This window comes from Thunnus thynnus, chromosome 8, assembly GCF_963924715.1.
Source record: "Thunnus thynnus chromosome 8, fThuThy2.1, whole genome shotgun sequence".
Lineage (NCBI taxonomy): Eukaryota > Metazoa > Chordata > Actinopteri > Scombriformes > Scombridae > Thunnus > Thunnus thynnus.
Genome location: NC_089524.1, coordinates 21328299 through 21349494, shown reverse-complemented (window position 1 = coordinate 21349494; position 21196 = coordinate 21328299). Strand labels below are relative to the sequence as shown.

General features: G+C 41.1%; 1 long non-coding RNA gene across 2 annotated transcripts; it reads right to left on the bottom strand.

Annotated features, from left to right (window-relative positions):
- Positions 1–3196: 3196 nt before the first annotated feature.
- On the bottom strand, positions 3197–18311 carry LOC137187874 (uncharacterized). 2 transcript variants are annotated; one of them, XR_010929286.1, is made up of 3 exons: positions 18019–18309; positions 16424–16545; positions 3197–3694 (listed from the first exon to the last, which is right to left on the bottom strand). It is a non-coding gene; the product is annotated as an uncharacterized lncRNA (long non-coding RNA). The 2 variants fall into 2 exon arrangements; XR_010929285.1 differs by lacking the exon at positions 3197–3694 and adding an exon at positions 13053–14619 and having other exon boundaries at positions 18019–18311.
- Between the last annotated feature and the right edge of the window lie 2885 nt (positions 18312–21196).

Below are 21196 nucleotides of genomic sequence, written 5' to 3'. Positions count from 1 at the left end.
TTATCCCACCCCCACCTGTTTTTCTTGCTTAAATTATATTCGGTCTTCATACCAGTCCTCTTCTTCTATCCAAGGTTGTATCTCTTCTTCACCTTCCCCTCTTTGCCTTCACTTTTCAGTCTTGGATTTGAGTTATTCGATTTTTTTTAAAATTCCCCTTTATTTTTCTCACTGTCTTTATCTATCTCCCCCTTCTGTGCCCATATTTCTCTGACTTTATGAGTAACTCTGGCTCCCTCCCTCTTTTAATGTTTGATTCCAGGTGATAAGAGAAGACCGAGAGATGAGTCTATCTCCACCAGTTAATGTGGTCAAAGGGCAGAGGCTGTGCTGGGGAGTGAGGGGCCGGGCTGCAGTCAGTCAGTCCAAGCTGAGACTGGACCGCTCTCAGCTTTGGAGCGTGAATTGTGGATGGTGGCCCTTAGCCAAGCTGTCTGCACACAAGCCAGGAAAACATACATATTGAAGCAATTGTCCATATCTGCCTGAAGAGTCATTATCTGACAACCTATCAAGATATTGATCAAGAGTTTGTATATGTCTACTGTCACATGTACTTACCCTCTGAACAGTGATAAGATTACTAGTTCTCTTTGCAAACAGGCCAATAAACACAGTCAGTGTAAGTGCACACCCCTGTACATACACACAAATGCATGCATGTGAGCTGCTGCACGTATTTCTACTGTATGTATATTTGTACACAGATTGTATACAGATAAGCGTGTGCACATGAATGGATGTAACCTCACACACACACACACACACACACATATATATACTGTACATATATACTGTACAGTTTACTGTCAAACACAGTCACAGTCCATCTCCTCGCATTCAACAATCACTTGTTTGTTTCAGACCAAACAAACAAACAACACACTCCCCCACATAGTGGTCATTGACACAGACAGCAACTGAACTCTCCTCTGGCTCCTCACGTCACCCTCTCTTTATTCTCCATCTTTCGCTCTCTTGTCCTCCCCACCCTCTTTGTCCCTCTCTTTCTCTCTCTCTCTCTCTCTCTCTCTCTCTCTCTCTCTCTCTCTCAGTTTTCATCTGATTTCATTCCTCGCCCTGCTCCGGCCATTATAAATTCATTGTATGCTGTCGTGGCTGATTGAAGTGATGGGCTGATTCCTCAGAGCTTCCTGCTTGATGGAGGGTGCTATAGCAAATAGCCCAATGGGTCTGTTTAGATAACACTGACCTCTCGCAAACCACTGCCACATCTGCTGTGAGTGAGCTTGGGACTCACTGTCATCCCTGAGTGGAGGGATGAACAAAAAAGGGAAATGAAAAAGGTTAAATGGATCATTCAAAAACAGAGAGAGATTGAGTTAAATAAAGAGAATATGTTAGAAAGATGAAAAGAAGAGAAAGAAAGATATGGATGGGGGGGGGGGGGGTGATAGAGGGAGAGTAAAGGGGAGATCTCGGGTGGGCTATGATTTGAAGCGTATTGTAACTCCCACCTGCCCTCTCCATGAACAAAAGTGTTAGTCATCATCAGGGTGAATTGTGAGGGGAGACAAGGGGCCGCTTCGTTGGTCCCCCTGATCTGCATTCTGCCCATGGGGTTACCAGGGTAACGAGTACAGTACACCGAGGGGCGAGGAGGGTGAGGGGGGCATGGAGAGGGCACTCACCCTTTTCCTTGGAAATGGATATTCATGCCTTTGTTCTGCAGGGGTTACGATCGTGTTGATTAGGGAAAAAAAAAATCTTGTTTAAACGACCCGCCCTCTGTGCTGGCCTCAGACATTATGTGGCCGAACAGGCTTCACCTGGCCAACAAATCAGGATTCAAACACCGGAGTTGATTAAAAACAGGTAGGTGATGGAAAACAAATTAATGGCAGGTGAATGGAAAACACACATTTATACTGGTGACACAATACTGAGAATCAGGGAAGGCTCAATTTCTTTTTTTTTTATTCCACACAGCCTATTGTCTGTTTGTCTGTCTGTCCTTATGTCTGTCCAGCAGATACTCTCTATTACTCTAAAATGCCCCAAATATTTCTTCAATCTGGTTAATCTCGCTCTCTTTTCTTTATATAAGTCATTAATTGGTGTTTCTGTGCATATGTGTGCTGTTAGTCATCCTGTAAGTGTGTTCAGGCGTATGTGTGCAGCATGTATCTATGTCCGCAGCCTTGTGTTTAAGTACCCACTTTATGAGCCACATCAGAACACACATACTTTGTCTTTAAGGGTGCATTTGAAAATAATGGTCTTTGGCGTTATGCAACTCTTTGCACACACTGAGTCTGTTTTAAAAGTTACAGGGGGCAATATTATGGCTCATCTTTGAAAGCTGGGGGCTGTAAAACATCATTGTAACTCCCTTATGTGACAAGATGTTTTACAATCACGCCATTAAAAGCTATTGAGAGAGAGAGAGCATGGGCCATACAGGCAGGAGAAGAGTAAGCAGCAGCAAACATGGGCATGCTCTCTTTCTCTCCTGACACAGCACTGAACACAGGGCATTCCTCACTGCCAGGAGTGCAGCTGCCCTAAGATAATGTTGTTCTTTAATTAAACTATCTCTGCCGTGCAGTGTTAAGGAGCGGGGGAGACGGCACAGAGATATGGTAACCTTGGGCAAATGGCTGGACATGAATACATGCAAACGGTGCATTGTGAGGAGTATTGTGAGGTTTTTTGAGTGGTAGCAGTGGTGTGTGTGTGTGTGTACATTTGGAAAAAAACTAGAAGTGCATGCATTGATGCTGTGTGTGTGTCTGAGTGTGTGTGTGTGTGTGTGTGTACACTTTCCAGACTGATCGCCAATTAAAACAACCCTCCGCTCAAGTCAAAACATGAAACTGACTCTTGCAATCACAGTTATGAATCAACCATCAGAGCTCATTAGAGGAATCAGGTGAACAGCCTCTGAAGCAGCTTCAACTTACAAAGATTAAACCTGGAGCAGAATATTGTCCCGATTAAACATTGTGCATATCCCACATGTACAGGCAGCGAGGTGTACGCGCATTATTATGTTGAACTATACGCTACAGACATCCAAGATAAGCCGCAATACTTAAACAAATACACTTGTGATTTTTAGATATTTCAAATAATATTTTTCCATCATATTGTGTGGACATAAGCTATCTACTGTATGTAAATGTAGATATTTGAGAGATGAAACCACAAACAATCCAAATAATAATTACTCTACAATGGTTCCTCAGCACTTTTATTTTCTTTCAATGATAATGTTGCCCGTATTGATTACTTATAATTGGTATATTGTTGTTGAGCCTACATGTGTCTGCACATTTGGGGAAACTAAATATAAATATGAATGATGGCTTATCTTGTAGTGTCACTTAGTCTATAATTCCACTACCTGAAAATATCGCAGTGGCGAAAAAGTCAAAGTTGTAAATCTAATTAACGATGGTTCATTTTATAGCGAAATTCATTACGACTTTTAGTGAGAGTTTGTGTCGGGATGATCGCATGATACACTGCGGTAACTCGAGCCGGCAGCTTCTGCAGTCTGTAATTTCTCTCAGCTCAAGTAGCGGTAGGTCAGATCGACTACTGCTGAGATTTGAGAGGAATAATTCCGCTATCTCCGTGTTGATCCGTGTCCTGCGGTTTCGTCCACCCGGCCTCAGGCATCTGCTGTCTGACAGAAAGTTGGCGCACAAACGCACAGTCCGGTTTTACACTGCAGGAAGAAAAAAAAAGGGGCTTTAAAGCACCGCCAGTGAAGTGAGGCTTTCTGTCAGTGCTCAAACACCTACTTGTCAAGTGGCCTATATAGTCAAACATTGCCTGTTGAAAGTAGAATGTGGCTAAAACATCTCTGAGAATTGTGCTACTAGGCTGTTCACTGAAACAGGGTCGAGCTGCTGTTGCTGATGCAGTTCAGCTGATGGGCTCTCGTTTAGGAGGCTTGTACTTCATCCTGCAGTCACTAGGAGGAGGTAGCCCATAAATGAAGACTGGGAACTGAGCACTGCAAAACTCAGCTTCAGTTGAATCATTGAAGGGTGTACAATGAGCCAAAAGTGAAAAAATCTAAAAAAAAAAAAAAAATTGCACCATAAATAAAAAAGTGAGTAAAAAAACAAAAAGGGGTAAGAAAAAAAAAGTAATACTATGTTTGATTGATTTTCTTTTATTTTCGTGTCATGCACACTAAGTGTCCAACCCTCATGGATTTACAAGACACCATAAGTACTGTTGCAGTGGTCAAACATTTCATTTCATTACAAAATCACAGATTATTTTACAGCTGGGTCTTAAACAAAATATTCTTCCTTCTCTCTCAAGCTTGACAAATAAAATCTGCTACAAAAAAGGTTCCTTTCCTGAGGCACAACTCAGGGTTTTCATCCAGCCCAAATAAATCAACACAGGACATTTTCATAAAAGTGCATCCCTTACGTCCTCATAGACAGGACAGTAAAACAAAAGAATGAACATCATTCTCACTGAGATAACGCAGCAAACAAAGTCTGTCCTCTTCTGGAGTGGCGTTAAACCTGCCGGTCTTTAGGGCTAATTATGTTCCTGAATGTAACTGTGCACATAGGGATCTTTGTCTTTTGTTTAAATTATACTCTACATTAGGTTCTACACTGTAGCTATTCTTTATGAGACAATTAGTTAGTCATTTTTGTTTATACCATATATCAACAGACCATTTTTCTTTCTACAGGAGAAACATTTTACTCCTCATCTCCTAAATATCACAGAGTAACCTGCTCTGGAAAATGAATGACAGATTGTTCAAATAAAATAAGGATTTCAACTCATTAGCTCAGGGATGACCATGCAAAATGTCCCAATTAAATATCTTTTCTAGTCTCTGATCAGACATCTTCACAAGTCCATTCCAAAGCCAAAGCATTTGACATTTATGTCTGATGTTTGGAGGTTCCCATCCCATATCTCCACTAATGGCCAAAACTGAACTATTATGTGTTATATATATACTGCTCAGAAAACTCAGCACAGAAAATAATATGGAGAGTGTATTTTAGAAAGAGGGCTGAGGGAAAATGTCATTTAGGATTCAAGATTTCCATTTGGCCGCCTGAAAGAGACTTAACGCCAATTGTCCTGCTGGTCATCTCACTCGATAGAATGCAAATGTGGAGGTCTATAGGGTCTGGTGCGGGAAAGCCATTGATTTGAGATGAATACAGTGGCTACTCTCAGGCTCTTCACAGTTATTAGGACTAATAGAGAAACATAAAATAGTGAGAGAGAGAGGCACAGATCCGCACAAATGCTCTAAATAGCTGGCTACTCCACAGGCCTCTCGGAGAGTTTGGCTTGCAATTTGCATTCCTTTGTGTGACAACTTGTAATCCTCCCCTCAGCATGCCAAGAAACACACAACAGATTTATTGTCCCAGTCAACAAATCGTTTAGGTCATCCCAAACCTATTAGCCTACTGCCTAATGCAGTGGGAGCCCCCCAGCCCCATGCACCGCCTCATCTCAACCACCGGAGGCTTGCAAACACAGACCCTGCGCGGCCGGGGCCCCACGGCTACACCGCTTTGTTGGCCCCCGGGTCTATTCAGACTGGATGCACTTCTGGAGCTTTTTTGAGCAGCTTGGGAGGTTGAGAGGGACCGAAACCATGGCTGGGGCTGAGGCAGTTTAGCGTCGGGACAGCAGAGCTAAACGGACATGAGGTTTTCCCCGCTGCAGGCCCACACAAGCTGTGCTGAGATTCCACACATGCATTTAAAGTTTGTGGAAAATGCACATTTATTGCTTTAGCATAACTTCAAATCAGCGACTGTGGCCCACAGCCAAGCCATACCCTCACACTATTCAATTCAAAAAACACATTTAAAGTTCAGGATAAATAAACACCAAAACATTATCCAATCCATGTGGTGATTTTCTGTTTTTATATATATAACATCTGTGGGATATAATAAAACAAAAAAATGCTGTGATGTCAGACTCTGTGATTTTAAGTCTAATTCTTTATTGTTGTTTATTTTACTGCTTGTTCTTTTATTGCTTTTATTTTCCATTTTCAAACATGGGTAGCATCTTCTGTAAATCATTACGCTTCATATTGTTTTAGGACCAGATGACCTAAGCATGGCAGTTGTTTGGTCCTGTTATTATATTTGATGGAGCGCAACCACATCCTCACGTGTCTGCAGGAAAACCATAACAACACTGTATTTTTATTTCTCTGGGACATGCAGGCGTGGACTGACTGACTGATCTGATGTTTGCTGGTGGAGAGACAGAGAAATGTGCTCTTTGTTCTAGATAGATAGATAGATAGATAGATAGATAGATAGATAGATAGATAGATAGATAGATAGATAGATAGATAGACCATAATTTAAGGCAGCCATGCAAAGACTACGCAAGAGAACTGAACTGCATTGAGTTATTGAGTTGAATTAAGCTTAACTGAATTCATAGGAATTGAACTGTGAGTAACAGACAGATAATGAAAGAGTGAGAGCAGCGACAGAAAAGAGAGACTGCAGCCCATCTGTGTGTGTCGGCCTCGCACCGCAGGACTCAAACGCGGGGTCAGCTCAGGGAGAAAGAGAGAAGGGGGATGATCTCTCCCCCCACCAGTCATCTTCCCACAAACACAACGGGCCTTTTGATTCGTTTGTTTGGACACACACATTCATGTCTAATTGTTGTTTTTCTTTTTTAGTGTACCCCACAAGGCGCACATGCATCATGCAGGACAGGCGGCGCATATGGCAATGAAACCACACTAAACAGCTCTGCACAGGGCCAGCGTTCCCCGTTGCATGCAGCGCAGCAGGCTTGTGGCCCGACAAGCGTCATTCTCTCTCTATAGAGATCAACACGGCCATAATTATAACGGAAGTCAATGTCCGTTTTAGCATCAATGAAGAGGAACACTGAGAATATATTTTGCATCCTGACAAGTCGCACGCATTAGTTCTCAAACTCGTGTTTTTTGTGAACACTTAAATTATGGTAAAAAAAAAAAAAAAAAAAAGTAGCTAATTTCGTTTAATCAAATGCTAATCGGTTTGTTTCCATTTGTTTTGTGTGGAGTTATGGTAATTTTCCTGACACTAATGAGGCGATCTGCCAAATGTCTGTTTTAGTAGCGATGGCTGTTCAAAAAAAAAGTCCAATTTAACTAAATGTTCACCCAAGAAAACTCTAAGGCCTAATATGGGGCCGAATGTCTTGTTTAAAAGGGCAAAGTCTGCCTGAGCCAGTCTGTGTAATGTGCAGCGCAATGATACAGTCATTACTCTGCAACACTAATGGCATGTGAGGAACTGTAAGGTAAATTACAGCTATCAGGCTGCCTTTAATTGTCTGTTTGCTGCCATGCAGGCTGCACACACCAGTGGCCCCCACTCATCTGTCATAACTTCACTCTCGCATTCAGGATTTCTCCTGCCAACAAAGGCTGACCTGCCTACATTTATTAACACCCATTTTCAAGGTCCAGCAGAGGCCGGATTTCATTCTTTTTTTTTTTAAACCTCTGCCCTAATCCGTCTTCATCCTTATTTAAACGTCACTCATTGTAACAGAGAAAAACGACATTATGCAGGTGAATGAAGGGGTTAATAAAACAATTCTCCATCATTGTTAAGCGCACAACGGCGTGAAGCTGCATCATGCAGGCAAAGCTGAAACACATGTTCTCCATTTCCAAACAGTCAGTGTTGCTGTGATTCATAACTCCTGGGCCACCAAATAACATCATCCATTACATAATTCTTAATTCACATTTAAAACATCTTAATTTGATCAGCATATTTTGCCTGAGATATTTGATTGGAACAATTAAATTAATTCTAAATGGTCGATTAACTGATATTGAAATACCTTATTTATTTTTTTTATTTAGTTGTTTATGAATTTGACTACAAATACAATTACATTGAAATTCAACTAATTAAAATTGTGCCAAAAACCCGAAAATAAAGTAACCTATAAAGCAGGACTAATGTGTAAAAACAACATTAATAATAATAATAATAATAATAATAATAATAATAATAATAATAATAATAATAATAATTGTTTTTTTTATTATTATTATTATTATTATTATTATTATTATTATTATTATTATTATTACTGTATGGAATAATGTAGTAGACTACCCCTAAATCAAAAAGAAAAAAGCGCCCACAGCCATTTTACAAATGTTTTACATCTAAGACAGACTGGTATTAATTTATTGTGTCAAATTGAATTTTCTCTCGGGTGCGTCAAGACCAATGAAGCCTGGCTTTAGAGGGATGTTTGTAGTTTTGCTTGACAGAGAAAAGTTGGCGTGTTTTCAAGATTGCGCGACCTCGTGTTTCAAAGACTACTTTCATGAGTTTATTTCTTGTTGAAATATAATTTCTCTGCTCCTGAGCTTGGAAGAATGTCCACAATGTAGCAAAAGCTGCTAAAAATGCCCCAAATCTCTACAGGCCAATAGTTATTACAATGAAATATTCAAATTCACACCGGTTTTGGACAGATTTATTAGCAAAAATATGAATTGAATTTTAATATTGTTATGTTTAACATTTTTGAGAAATAAAGTGAAATTTATCATGAGAGCAAAACATTTAAAAACTAATTTTAAACACAAATCACTCCTATACTCCTCAGCTAAATATGATCTGAAAACCCAGAATAGCTAAATGAAGTCTACCAAAAGGTCGCAGCCAAAGCGTAGAGGAACTGAGAGTCTAAATTAAATACATTTCCCTCAAGGCAAATGTGAAGCCAGAATGACCTAAGCGACATGAATTTCGTCTGAATACATTTGTCTGGCCACACGGCTCCTTGCACACATGCCCTTGGTTAGGTCGTCTCTTTTTGCAAGACTTCCCACAGATTCCCCGCGTAACTCAATCTGTCGACAATCAATATGCTGCCCTGAGCCTATTGAATAAATACATTATTCAATTATTTGGAAAACTGTGCAGCGTGCAGTGCACACCCCGCTTTTTTTTTCATCTCACCAGAAGAGGAAATCTAATGCAGAAATGGAGTCAGATTAGGCATCATCTAAAACGGCGCTCCAGTGATACAAAAGGGAATTAATTTAGAAAGAAAATTCACTTTCATCAGATCTATTTTACAACACTTTCCCCCACAAACACTACAAGTTACAACATTACAATACTTTGACAGGAGTATTCCAGACCGAGTATGAAGGTAGCAGGTGTTTGTTCTTGGTTGTTGAGGGGTCCCACCATTGGCTTACAGACACCATCATCCCCGGGTCCCCCATTCTGCAGCTCTGCTTCACCTCTTCTCTCTCCTGGACAGCCTGCTGCTCTCCCTCCCTCCTCCTCTTCTTGGGCCTTTGATCAAAGCTGGCCTCTCTGCCACAGCTGCCCATCAGGGGGCTCCTCACCCTCACCTACAACAACACTGCCTGCTGGGAGTCCCTCTCTGATGCACACACACGGGTGCAAACACACGGGCAAACGCAGGAAGCCACACACAGTTTCACACAAAAAAAAGATTCCCATCTTTACCCCCCCCTCCAAAAAAAAAATCCAACTAAATCATTAATCTCTGAGAAAACAACTCTGATCCGGATGGGACTCCTGTTGCAAAGTAGAGATTTAAATTCAAGAAACTGTGAATTATTTTTCCATGTGTGAAAGAATTAGAGGCAACAATCTGTGTTGTGCGTGTGTTTGTGTGTCAGTGTACTGAGGTTAGCACATGGGTTCACAAATTCACACAGGTTCATATGTGTTTTTGCCAAGTGAAGGAGACAGGGAATGTTATCCAGAGTACATGCTATGCTTTGACTGCGCAAACACATTATGTGTTGGGAGCTGCATTTTCCACATACAAACAGACACCAGAACAAACAAGCATCACAGCTTGCTTACATATGTAAGACTGTACTTAGTCGCACCTGTAAGCTTTTATCTGAAGGTCTGGTGCCCAAGTTACTTCCTCTTCTGTACTTGACCTCAAAACTCCTCTCATTTGGCATGTGTACCCCCAATTATAGACCCAAGAAACACTTTGGTCTGCCTTCCAGAGGCACTGAGCATTCCAGTACAGCATTTTTTATAAACCCTTATGTTTTACTCATCGTGGTGGGAAATGTTTGTTGACTTCTCTTCTTTGTCTTTCTTGATGGGGAGTTGTTGGTTTCTCTTTGAAAATCCAATGTTCGTCCCCAGAACTGGAAGTAATCCTGTTGAAACATCTGGTGATGACTCAGGCTGCATATCAGATACACATCACATGTGATTCATTATCCTGAGGTTGGCCTGTCCCGGGCAAATTGGACTTTGTATATTTTAAGACAGTCCCATACATATACATGGGACCCGGCTGTGATGACACATCGGCCCGATGAAAGTGTTTCCAGTGTTTGTGTCTCAGTTCAAAGGGGCTGATGGGTACCTCCACTGGTGATGTGACACAGGAAGCACCTTGGGCCAATCCTCTCCACCCTCACCTGCACCCCAAAGCCCCGTCACCCTTTTTACCCCCCTCCCCAACAACGCTGGGGACAATTAACTAATTAAGTGCCAATTAAAGCATTAACTGCTTCCCGGAGGTTGTGAGGTAGCACTGGGGTTTGACATGGAGCAAGTGGCCACGGGGCTGAACCAGAACAAGTTCAAAAGGGTTTTATTTCCTACAACACAATGACAAAGAAAAGGGTTGGCCACTGCGGGGAAAGTGGATGACTTCAGCGTATTTAACATGCTGTCATTGCGTGCTTAAATACAACTCAGAAAATAAAACACAGATTTCTTTCCAACCATTAAATGGTACTTTGTGTTAGAATAAATAGCTACATGACATGAGCTAATTGAGACTCAAAATTCCTATGTTCAATCTATAAATAAATTAGATATCATTGCAATTTTGTTACAAGATTTTATTATAACTCATTACACAATATGACCACAGTATTATAATTTTTCAGCCAGTATTTTTCTATCCACCTAAACACTGCATGGTGTTCATATATCTGTCTACATAAATATATTGTTTAATCCTGCAGGTGCTGGGTGGGTAGAAGTTACCGCGTAAGGCAGTGCCAAAAAGTTTAGACAAACATACTACAGTCAATTAAGTCTACTTATCTTCCTCATACCATCTGAGTTATTCTGACTGGGTAAACCCAACCCACCTGGCACTTCACGCAGGTCGAAAGATGCAATGCGAATTATTTCTGAACGCTATTCGAGCCAAGTCTGGCTAAGATATCCCTCGCATAGACGCAACTGTTAACACCTCTAGCTCTGTGCTGAACACAGTGTTTTCTCTGTGTGAGAATTTTTTTTCTCCCATGAACCCCTGCTGCTGCTGCCTTCAACGGTCAGAGTTGAAGGGGGAACAGAGAGTCAACGAGGTAAAAGCAAGAAGGGCGATATCCATACCTCTTCAGTGGGATGAATGTACAGGACAAAGGGCGGACACATAAGTAGCGGTGCAGCCATGCCTGCGATCATGTACAGCTTAAATGTCTCCCTTGTGGTGTTGAGGTCAATTTATTTGCAGTTTAACATGTAATTTAATACTGCAATTCATTAGATGAGAACATACACCTGATCCTCAATCACTCCCTTATAGGTTATAACAGTAATTTAAGTTTCATCTTATATTTTCAAAAAAACGACTTGGTAGGTTGACTTAAAAGTGAATTGAACTTTGCTGCCTTGCAAAGAGGATACTGCTCCCTGGAAATTTTTGTCCTACTAGCAAGACCCAGGTCCAAATTCTGTCTGATACCTATACGTCCCTTTAGAGCAGCTGTGATCCAACTTCGCTGCTATGTCTGCTCCCACTGAGCATGTGTAAGGGTTAGCCTTGGCCCTGCTCGCTCCCCACAGGCCCGATTATTGGACATTTCTCTTCCACATTTAGGACCAACAGGCTGTGTCCCTGGCTCCCCCCGCACTCTGTGTTTACCCAGGCCGGACGCCACCTCCCTTTCAGCAGGTTCACAAGAAGTTCTGGAGTTTCAACTGGCCAAGTGACGCCTGTGTCAAGAAATCACATCATCATGACACGGCAGAGAGGGTAGCAAAAAGCAACATCACTGTTGTCGTAAAAGAGCCAGGGAGCAAAATGCAGACCATTCTGAACTTTCCATTCAGTGGGCAGCTTCACAGGAGACGAGTGGGAGGAATGCAGGGAAGGAGGCAGCCAGCGAGAAGAGGACAGATAAAACAGATCAGACTAAAAATATTGTCTGAGATTGGGGTAACTAAATGATGCAATTCTTGCTGAGTGAGTAGGTTAAGCTTTAAGATGTTATCTATCTCACCTTTTAGGCATTTTAGAGAGACAGAGGATAATTAATGTGAGGCAAAAGTTTTCATAAGCTCTGTGGCTTCCAAAGCATTCATACAAGTGTTATGTGAGACAAGAGGAGAGGGAAAAAGACACCATGGGAGTGAAGACTGTGAGGAGGAGTGACACAGAAAGGAGGGAGACAAGGAATCTGGTGGAATGTCCAAGAAAACACGAGACAACAACCCAACACAACTGACTGCAACTGTTGCACATTATCATCCTTTTGCATGGTCAGAAATTCCTGCAATGCACATAAGCATGCACAGGCACATATATGCACAGTTATACACACACAAATGGACAATCCAAGGAATCCTGACAGCAACTGCTTCCTATGTGCTTTCAGTGTTGAGAGGGAATCTAAGGAATGGTACCGTGAGGAATTTCAGATATCTAAAGCAATCTTTCACTTTCCTCCTAGTGAAGGGGTTTGAGCTCTCACTGTTTTCTGAAAGCACTGAACATCTGAGACTCATTCATCAACGAACACTGCTTGTGTGCACCACACTCTCCTGATACAATGCTTCGACTAAACTAAAAACAAGCACAAATGTCTCTGCTCTATATGCAGGAATAGAGCAGGTCACAGGTTAACACTTAAATCAGCAGATTTTTATAAAATATTACCCTCCTATCTCCTACTCCATTCTCTCTCTGTCTCTCTTTATCTCTCATTTCTCCTTCAACGAATGTTTCTTCTGGCACTCGGCTCCCCTGTCTGTGTGCATCAACAAACACAAGAGGAGGAACCAGCAACTGTATTAACAGATGGCCAGAGTCAATAAAACACACACAAATCAAGTGTTGGACACATCTGTTGTACATAGAGTCTGACTAATCTTTCTGTGTGGCTCGACGGGAGTGATGGAATCACAGCAGCCCGGCCAGATGAGGGGACAGGGCAGATCACCCAGGGGACAGCAGGCAGCTTTGTAATGGATCGTAGCATGGAGATAAAGCCAGATAAAGGCCAGAGGGGACATGTTTTTAGTCAGATTAAGTCAGTAGCACAGAGAAGAGCTAGAAATAAATGTCATATCATTTGTCATGTGATATTAACTTATTGTTAGCAAACATTTTTTTAAAAAAATGTTTATTAAAAGGTGCAGTGTGTAGAATTTAGTGGCATCTAGAAGAACGGACTTGGCAGAAATGGAATATAATATTCATAAGTATGTTTTAATTAGTATATCATCACCTGAAAATAAGAATCCTTGTGTTTTTGTTACCTTAGAATGAGCCTTTTATATCTACATAGGGAGCGGGTCCTCTTCCACAGAGTCCACCATGTTGCACCGCCATGTTTCTACAGTAGCCCACAGAGGACAAACCAAACACTGGCTCCAGAGAGGGCCTTTCATGTTTTTCGCAGGTTTCATGGCCACCAGCCAGGTTCTCCTACATGCTTGGAAGGTTGGTTGCAATTTGCAACCTCACCGCTAGATGCCCAAGAAATCCTACCCAATGCACCTTTAAGACATTAAGACATCTTGGATCACATAATACAAAAAGAAGCAGCTAGTTTGGTGCTAAAATGACTTTCCAAGGATTTGAGATTTTTTTTAGTGTGGGAATGTTGTGGTCTATCAACCCAAAAAAACTTCAAGTGATACAGCAGTAAGGCTCATTCTGTCTTAGTAGCTGCGTAAAATTTGTACTATGTGGGACCACCAACTCAATAATGATAGTGAGTGACAGAGTTAAGTATACTAGCTGCTGTTGTAGATACTCAAATATACAGAAGAAAACAAAAGAAGAAGAAAAATAAAAAATGAGGGAAGGGTGGAGACAGGGAGGAGAGTGAAATAGAGAGTTACACCAAGAGAAAATTATTATAATTATAGGACAATAACAAAATCCTGACATCAAGCATTACTGATAGATCCTCAACAGTCATTATGAGTCACCAATTCTTTGTATTTTGTAATATTCCAAAGGGTAGGGATTAGATAAATTAATAATTAATCAATATTTTATTAACTTTAGTTACTGATTTTTGCCTTTTACATAGTATTAACATCCTTGGCGTCTCGATTGTTTTGTGAGGAAGAAGAAGATGTAATCAGTTAATGTGTCCTCTTAATGTTGGGCGCAACCATGGCAGCCATTGTTGCTGACATGTCCACTTGAGTCGGCTCTTGCATCACTGGAAAGTCAAACATTCCCATTGAGATTTAATTGGGAATAAGCCATTATGGAAAGGCCAGCATTACTGCGACTGGAGAGATGTGACAGTGCATGGAGGGCCTGCTGCTGCTGCCAGTGATTAGAGGAAAGGTTAATGCTGTGCAGTGTTAATCCTCCATTTGTCTGAAAACATATCAAACAAAAATGTACAGCAAAAACTGAATACCGGCTGAGCCCGCTGAAAAATAATGAATGCTGAAAAAAAGCACCAAACATCAAACAGATGTAATCAGATGGGGTCGATAAGCATTCGGGCTCGGTTAATTCCCAACAAATTATCTAATCCAGATGTTGCACTCTTAGTGTAAACACAGTGCCCTGCAGAATCATAAAACAAATAAGCATGAAAAAGGTTTCAAGTTTCAAACAGAGCCTAACCCCGGACGGAGACCTTCCCACTGAAAAAAAAAAAAAAAGACAAGAAAAATCCACACCACACACTCCCCCTTTGCTGCCTTCTTGAAACAGGAAAATGTAAATATGGTAATATTTAGCACGTGTTTTAAAACAGATCAGTTTTCTCAAGCAGGGAGAAGGAGAGAGAGAGAGAAAGAGAGAGAGAGGCAGACAGGGAGGAAAAGAAATGAAAAAAAAAAAAACGGCCCACACACGATAGAAAGGCCTCCCCAGATTTGTGTGTGTGTTCCCGTCTGTGCGATGTGGACAGGCTGCGGCTTCCTCTGTTTGCACACAGCTCCACCAAGAGCTCTGGCCCGGTGCTGATGGCCTCGACGCACTCCAAAACACCAAACTGGTTCTGTCACACTGTGAGTCTAGAGAGTCAACAACAACTTAACAATAGGAAAACACCACTCCAACGGGTCATATCACCCATCTGTACACTGCAGCCATTTTTCATGGAGGGAAAATAGGAGGTGGAAGATAAAGGAGGGGGGAGAGAGAGCGGAGGGAGGAGCAGAAATGGAAACATGCTGGACATATGGATGTGTTTAAGGACCACCAGGGAAGGGAAACTTGTGCATTTTCGCATAAACCCCGATAAACTCCAAATATGTAATTACACGGGGTTTAGGGCTTGTCTGTTGCTGATTCATTCAGGAATTTCTGGTTACATCTCTCTGAGAGTTCGGGTGTAACAGGGCTCTTTATCGTTCTCAAGTGGCGGATCTGCTCAGCTTTAGTGCGGCCAAGCCTTCCACACACACTCAGCCCCGGACCTGCCCAGTGTGAGAGTGCCATTGTCCCCCTACCTATTTAACAAGGCAGTGTGTGAAAGAAGAGAGCAGTCAAAAGAAATACCTCCAACTTCATAAAAAAGGAAAGGAGTGGAACCCTTGTAAAATACCTGCAGCACATTTAAAGATTTCATCACGTCGCAATATTTATAGTTCTTCGATTCCTTGTCAGTGTTTGTAGCCAATTTGTTGTGCTCCAATAAATAGACCGGCCTATTTATCAGCAGACCACATGGCAGCCATTTATGGTGCTTAACAAGAGGCAGATGTGTTTTGTATATGTTTTCACATGCATGTTTGACGAGCTGACAGGCCGAGACAGATAGCTGAGATGTACAACCTCTGTCCTGACTGCAGTATCAGCTGTAAACATCAGCTCTGATTAGACCGTGGAAAACACAAACACGCCTCTCTGGCCATCCCTGAGCCTTATTTGTCTTCCCATGACAATGGTCTTTGATTCATGCACAGGCTGCATCACTCTGACTGCAAGCAAGACATGCACCGAGGGAGTGTGCACCTTTTCTGCTGCCTGTGAGGCCTGCACATGGTGTGTGTGTTTGTGAGAGAGCATGTGTGTCTATGTGTATGTGATGTCTATCCCTGACTGTAAACACAAACTGTGCCTTATGTGTGTACTTTTAAAAGTGTCTATTTCTTTGTACTTCCCTGTGTTGTGCGTGTTATGCGTGTGTGTGTGTGTGTGTGTGTGTCTGCGTGTTGCCAATTACCCCAGCTATAAATACAAGATCCCCATCCGTCACTGAGTTTCTGGGTGGCTGCAGCGCAGCCATAATTGGTTTCAGATGGTCACCCAGATCTTTCTCTTTCTGCTGCAGCGCCATCACACTGCCTGTGTGAGAGAAAGCCGCAGGGGAGAGTGAGGTGGAGAGAGGAGAAAAAAAGATGAGTGACAAGAGTGAATAAATACAGAGCGAGCAGAGGAATAAACAAGCAGACACTAAATGTTTCTTTTGTCCTGAAATTCTCCTCAGCCTGCGAGTGGGAAACGTAGAGGGGAAAGGCGCATTTAACTTGTTAACTCAATAAGTGTTCATGGTTTTGTGTGTTTCCATTTTGATGTAATCTATCAAAATCAGATGAGGTTTGGGAGGCAGGACAGATGTGATATAAATGTTGATATGTTTGTTATCTGTTATGAATGCATGTGGAAATATAAAATCAAATATTTTCTTCTTATGCCAGCATAACATTAACACAAGAAATGTAAAAAAAAAAATCATTATGAAATATATATTTTTTAGTATATGTAAAATTACTGGCTGCTTAAAATTGTATTAAATTACCAATAACTGTTAAATAATTAGAGGATAAGATTTTGCTCTCATATATTTGATTAATGAGGCTTTAATTCATCCATTCAATTATTTACATCTTAATGATTTGCCTCACCATGGCAATTTTACTTTATGATGTGATGTCACACAAGGATTTAGTTGAACACTAGGCTTAAGTGCTGTTTCTCTATCTGGTCCCAGAGGACAACTGATCAATGGACATATTAACAATAAATTACCAGACTAGGCCTATTGATCAACAAAGCAGAGGACACTATGACTCAGTGACAGCTGGTAAGTAACCCTGTATGAAAAGGTTGGATCAGAGAGGAATTCCAGGCAGTCAAAGCCACAAACTGTGCTGCTTAATCTATAATAAAAAAGGCAAGTGCGGCCTTCAGTGAGAAATGAAACATTCACCAACACAAATAAAAATGTAGCCTATTTTATTAAAAGCTTGATATCTAAAGTGTGTTTAATTTTCCATAAGGCCTTGGCTTTATCTATTTCTTTCTTTATTTACTATAAGTGTCCATGTATAACATAAAGACACTCACTAATGATGTAGTATAATCAGTTATAATATGCACTTATATATATTTAACCCATGTCTTTTCCAATAAATATCATATGTTAACTTCCTATTTACTAGCCACACACCTGCCTACCGGTACAGACGGCTAATGAAGACTCTGGTTAACAAGATGTTTGTGCTGCCACCATGGTCTGTCATTGCCGACATCTCCACTTTATACTGTAACAAACCTCACTTTATGATACAGAACCTGAAAAACCAACGTCCTTGAAAGAAACGTGGGAAAATTACCTTCGTTGTGAAATTTCACGTCTTCAAATTTTCACACACCAATTTTCACGTAACTCCTACAGTCCTGCCCTGCCTGCTCATGCAGCATCTGTGTTGGCCTGGGCTACCTGTTTTCATCATGGCCGTGGGAAAGCAGTGGAGAGGAGAGTTTTTTTTCTCTCTTTCTCTCTGTTTGGTTCGTGTTAATGTGGAGGCGGCTCACCAATTATTACAGACGTTTCTAGTCGGCGAAGCCAAGAGCCTGCGGACACACAGGAATCCTCCACCGCTATAAATCCATTAAATCCCTCTCATTAGAGCGCGAGCCTCGTTCCTGCGAGGTGGGACACAGAGCAGGGGCGCGTGCTGTTTCTCACGCCGGGTGTCGCCCTGGCCTCGTGCGCTCCCTCCGCACCGCAGTCATTACTGGCATGCTGCTGCTCTAATTGCTTCACTTTGTTGACAACAACAACAACAACAACAGCAACAAGACGTCAGCACATTAACACTTGTGACGCTCATTTCAACACCATTGTGAGTCAAAGAGAGGTTGTCACAGACAGATGTGGGGGAAAAAAATCTAATCCTCTACTAAAGTAAAATTAGCAACACCACACAGTAAGACACAAATAAAAGCTCTGCAATCATTAGTGAAGTTAATGTTAGTTAAGTTAAAATATAATTATTATTGGCAAATGTAGGGGAGATCGCTGTTGGTTGTCACGTTCATTAGACGTCGCTCCCTAGAGGGCGCTGTTAAAAATGTTGGTGCTGAAATTTTCAGAATTGGGTTTAGAGGTCACCGACAAGGTCATCTCAGGAGTAAGACACTCGACATTGAGGTGAGAGGACTTGTAGTGTTTTTCATGTCAAAATGTAAATATCTAGCTCTTTGGTGTTTCTCTGCTAGGTTTTTACACAATGGGTTTATAATAAAACAATTATTACCATTAAAAAATTCTTTCTCTCTCAACCCAACTGGTCAAGGCAGATGGCTGCCCACCTAGAACCCGGTTCTGCTTGAGGTGTCTTTTTGTTAAAGGGAAGTTTTTCCTTGCCGCTGTTGCCAAGCGCTTGCTCGTGGGGGAATGTTTGGTTGTAAATTAAAGAGTATGGTCTAAACCTGCTCTATGTGAAAAGTGCCCTGACATAACTTCTGTTATGATTTGGTGCTATATAAATAAAAATTGAATTGAAAAAAAAGTACGAGGAAAGAGCTATAGTTTAGTTTTTTCTTAGCTACGCTACAACATGTGGTTGTTAGCCTTGCCGGTAGCAAAAAATCCCAGTTGGGGATGCTTATCACATTCTTTTTTCTTAAATTATTTTTAAAATTGCCTCCATTTTTTTTTCTCCATTAAATTAACATAGGGACAACCAACCCTATAGTGTGACTCCCAACCTCATGATGCGGATGGTTGTCACAAGTGCACAAAACATATTTGACAGTCAACATCTTTTGAACAGGATAAACTTAAGGAAAGTAACGTTCCTCCATTCCTACCTGACACTTTAGGCTTCCACTACACATTGAAAGGGAATCTATTAAGGATACGGTTTTTGAGGGATTCAAATGAAAGTAAAAAGTGTGACTACCAACCCCATTCTCCCCTACTGATAATATATTATCACTGATGTTCTCTTGTGTAGATAGACTTTTATGGAGTACGCCTATTTGTTCAAAGTGGAACTCATTTTTAATATTATGTTACACACTGTTCAGTAGCTTAAACTGTAACAATTCATGATATTTTATAAGGTCATCATATATTTTCTATGTAAAATTTTAATTTGTAAAGTCACTAGTAATATCTGTCAAATAAACATAATCAAGTAAAAAAAATGTATATTTTCCTCTGAAATGTAGTGCAGTAGAAGTATAAAGCGGCATGAAATGTCACATAAAGTAAAGTACAAGTAACTCAAATGTGTCCATAGGTACAGTAGCCTACTTAAATGTATTTAGTTACATCCACCACTGGTCATAGAAACAGAATTACTGTTAAATAAAAAACATTGGCTAAACTTTGACCCCCACACTGGCACTGTCAAACGTTGATCCATCCATTTCTATACCAGTATATCCCAGAATGCATGACTTAGAATTAGTGACTAGTCTATTACAGGGCTAACATCTATAGATAAAAACAAAAATGATTTTATTTCAGGATAAACACAGCATTCGAGTAGTTATTATTATTAATTGAATAAATACTGCACCTACCCAACTGTGGGTTAACTGCTAACTGTGGATGCATTCAGGGGACCTATAACTGAAGGTATTTCTTTACAAGCAGCAATCTTAGTAAGGTCCAATTTGGTGGAAAGCTATTTTACAATATTATTCTATTTCCTATAATATAGTATGACACACTCTAATGTTTTATTGTTAAACTGGAAAGCAAGTGAAAGAGGAAGCTAAAATAACAAACCCAATAATTTTGCCAGAGCAAATTTATAGCAATCCAAAATATCCAACAGGATCAGTGCTCTACTTTGAATGGGAAAAGTAAGTCGTTTCTATAATACAGCACAGCCCCAAACTTGATTTACACATAGGTCCATAAATCATTGTGACATTTTCAACTGTGTCAGCTGAATCCTGTTTTTCACGGTGTATTCTACACTGTCTGTCAACAAGTGATATGTCTGTGTCAGAAGGGATTAAGACATCGGAGCCAGGCAAGTTGGTCTTGAGAAAGAATATTTGGATTTTTGCATTTAGCAACTGGTGGAGATGGAGGAAGAGTGCATGCAAGAGACAGTGGGAGTTCAAGTGGAGGAGAAATACTGAGAGAGAAAGACACTACCGGAAGATGGAGAGGTGGTGAGGAAAGTGAAAGAAGGAAGAAGGGGAGGTGAAGGAGAGGACAGCAGGCAATCATCAGGAGGACAGCCGAGAGGGGAGTGGAGGCCACATCGTGGAGAGCGGGCCCTTGTGTAAATGGAGATGTACTAAACCTTTGCTAACCTGGATCGCCCAAGATAAAATATTTATATATGCTATTGTGTGACGGAGCGCTGCGCTGAGTAGAGCCTTAATTTGTTTTTCTCCAGGGTAAATTAATTCCCTCCCCATCATCAGCGGAGTGAACCCATAGTGATTACTGCCGAATCTCTCTCTAGCCCCTCCTGCAACTAGCACTTGAGAGATTTTAATGGTCAAAGTCCACCTTACAATTATACTTCATCTGCTCCATACATTTCCATAGATTAAAGGTGAAGCAGAAACACTTGAGGGAGATGAATGCTGATCCCTCACTGCCTTGTCTCTTCTCCTTTCTCTTCTCTATCACCTCCTCCCCCATCAGTCTTTTCTTTCCTAACCCTTCATCTTATTCACATCTTTGGTGTCAATCATGAAAACAATTCAAAACCACATACTCACCAATGAAAAATAA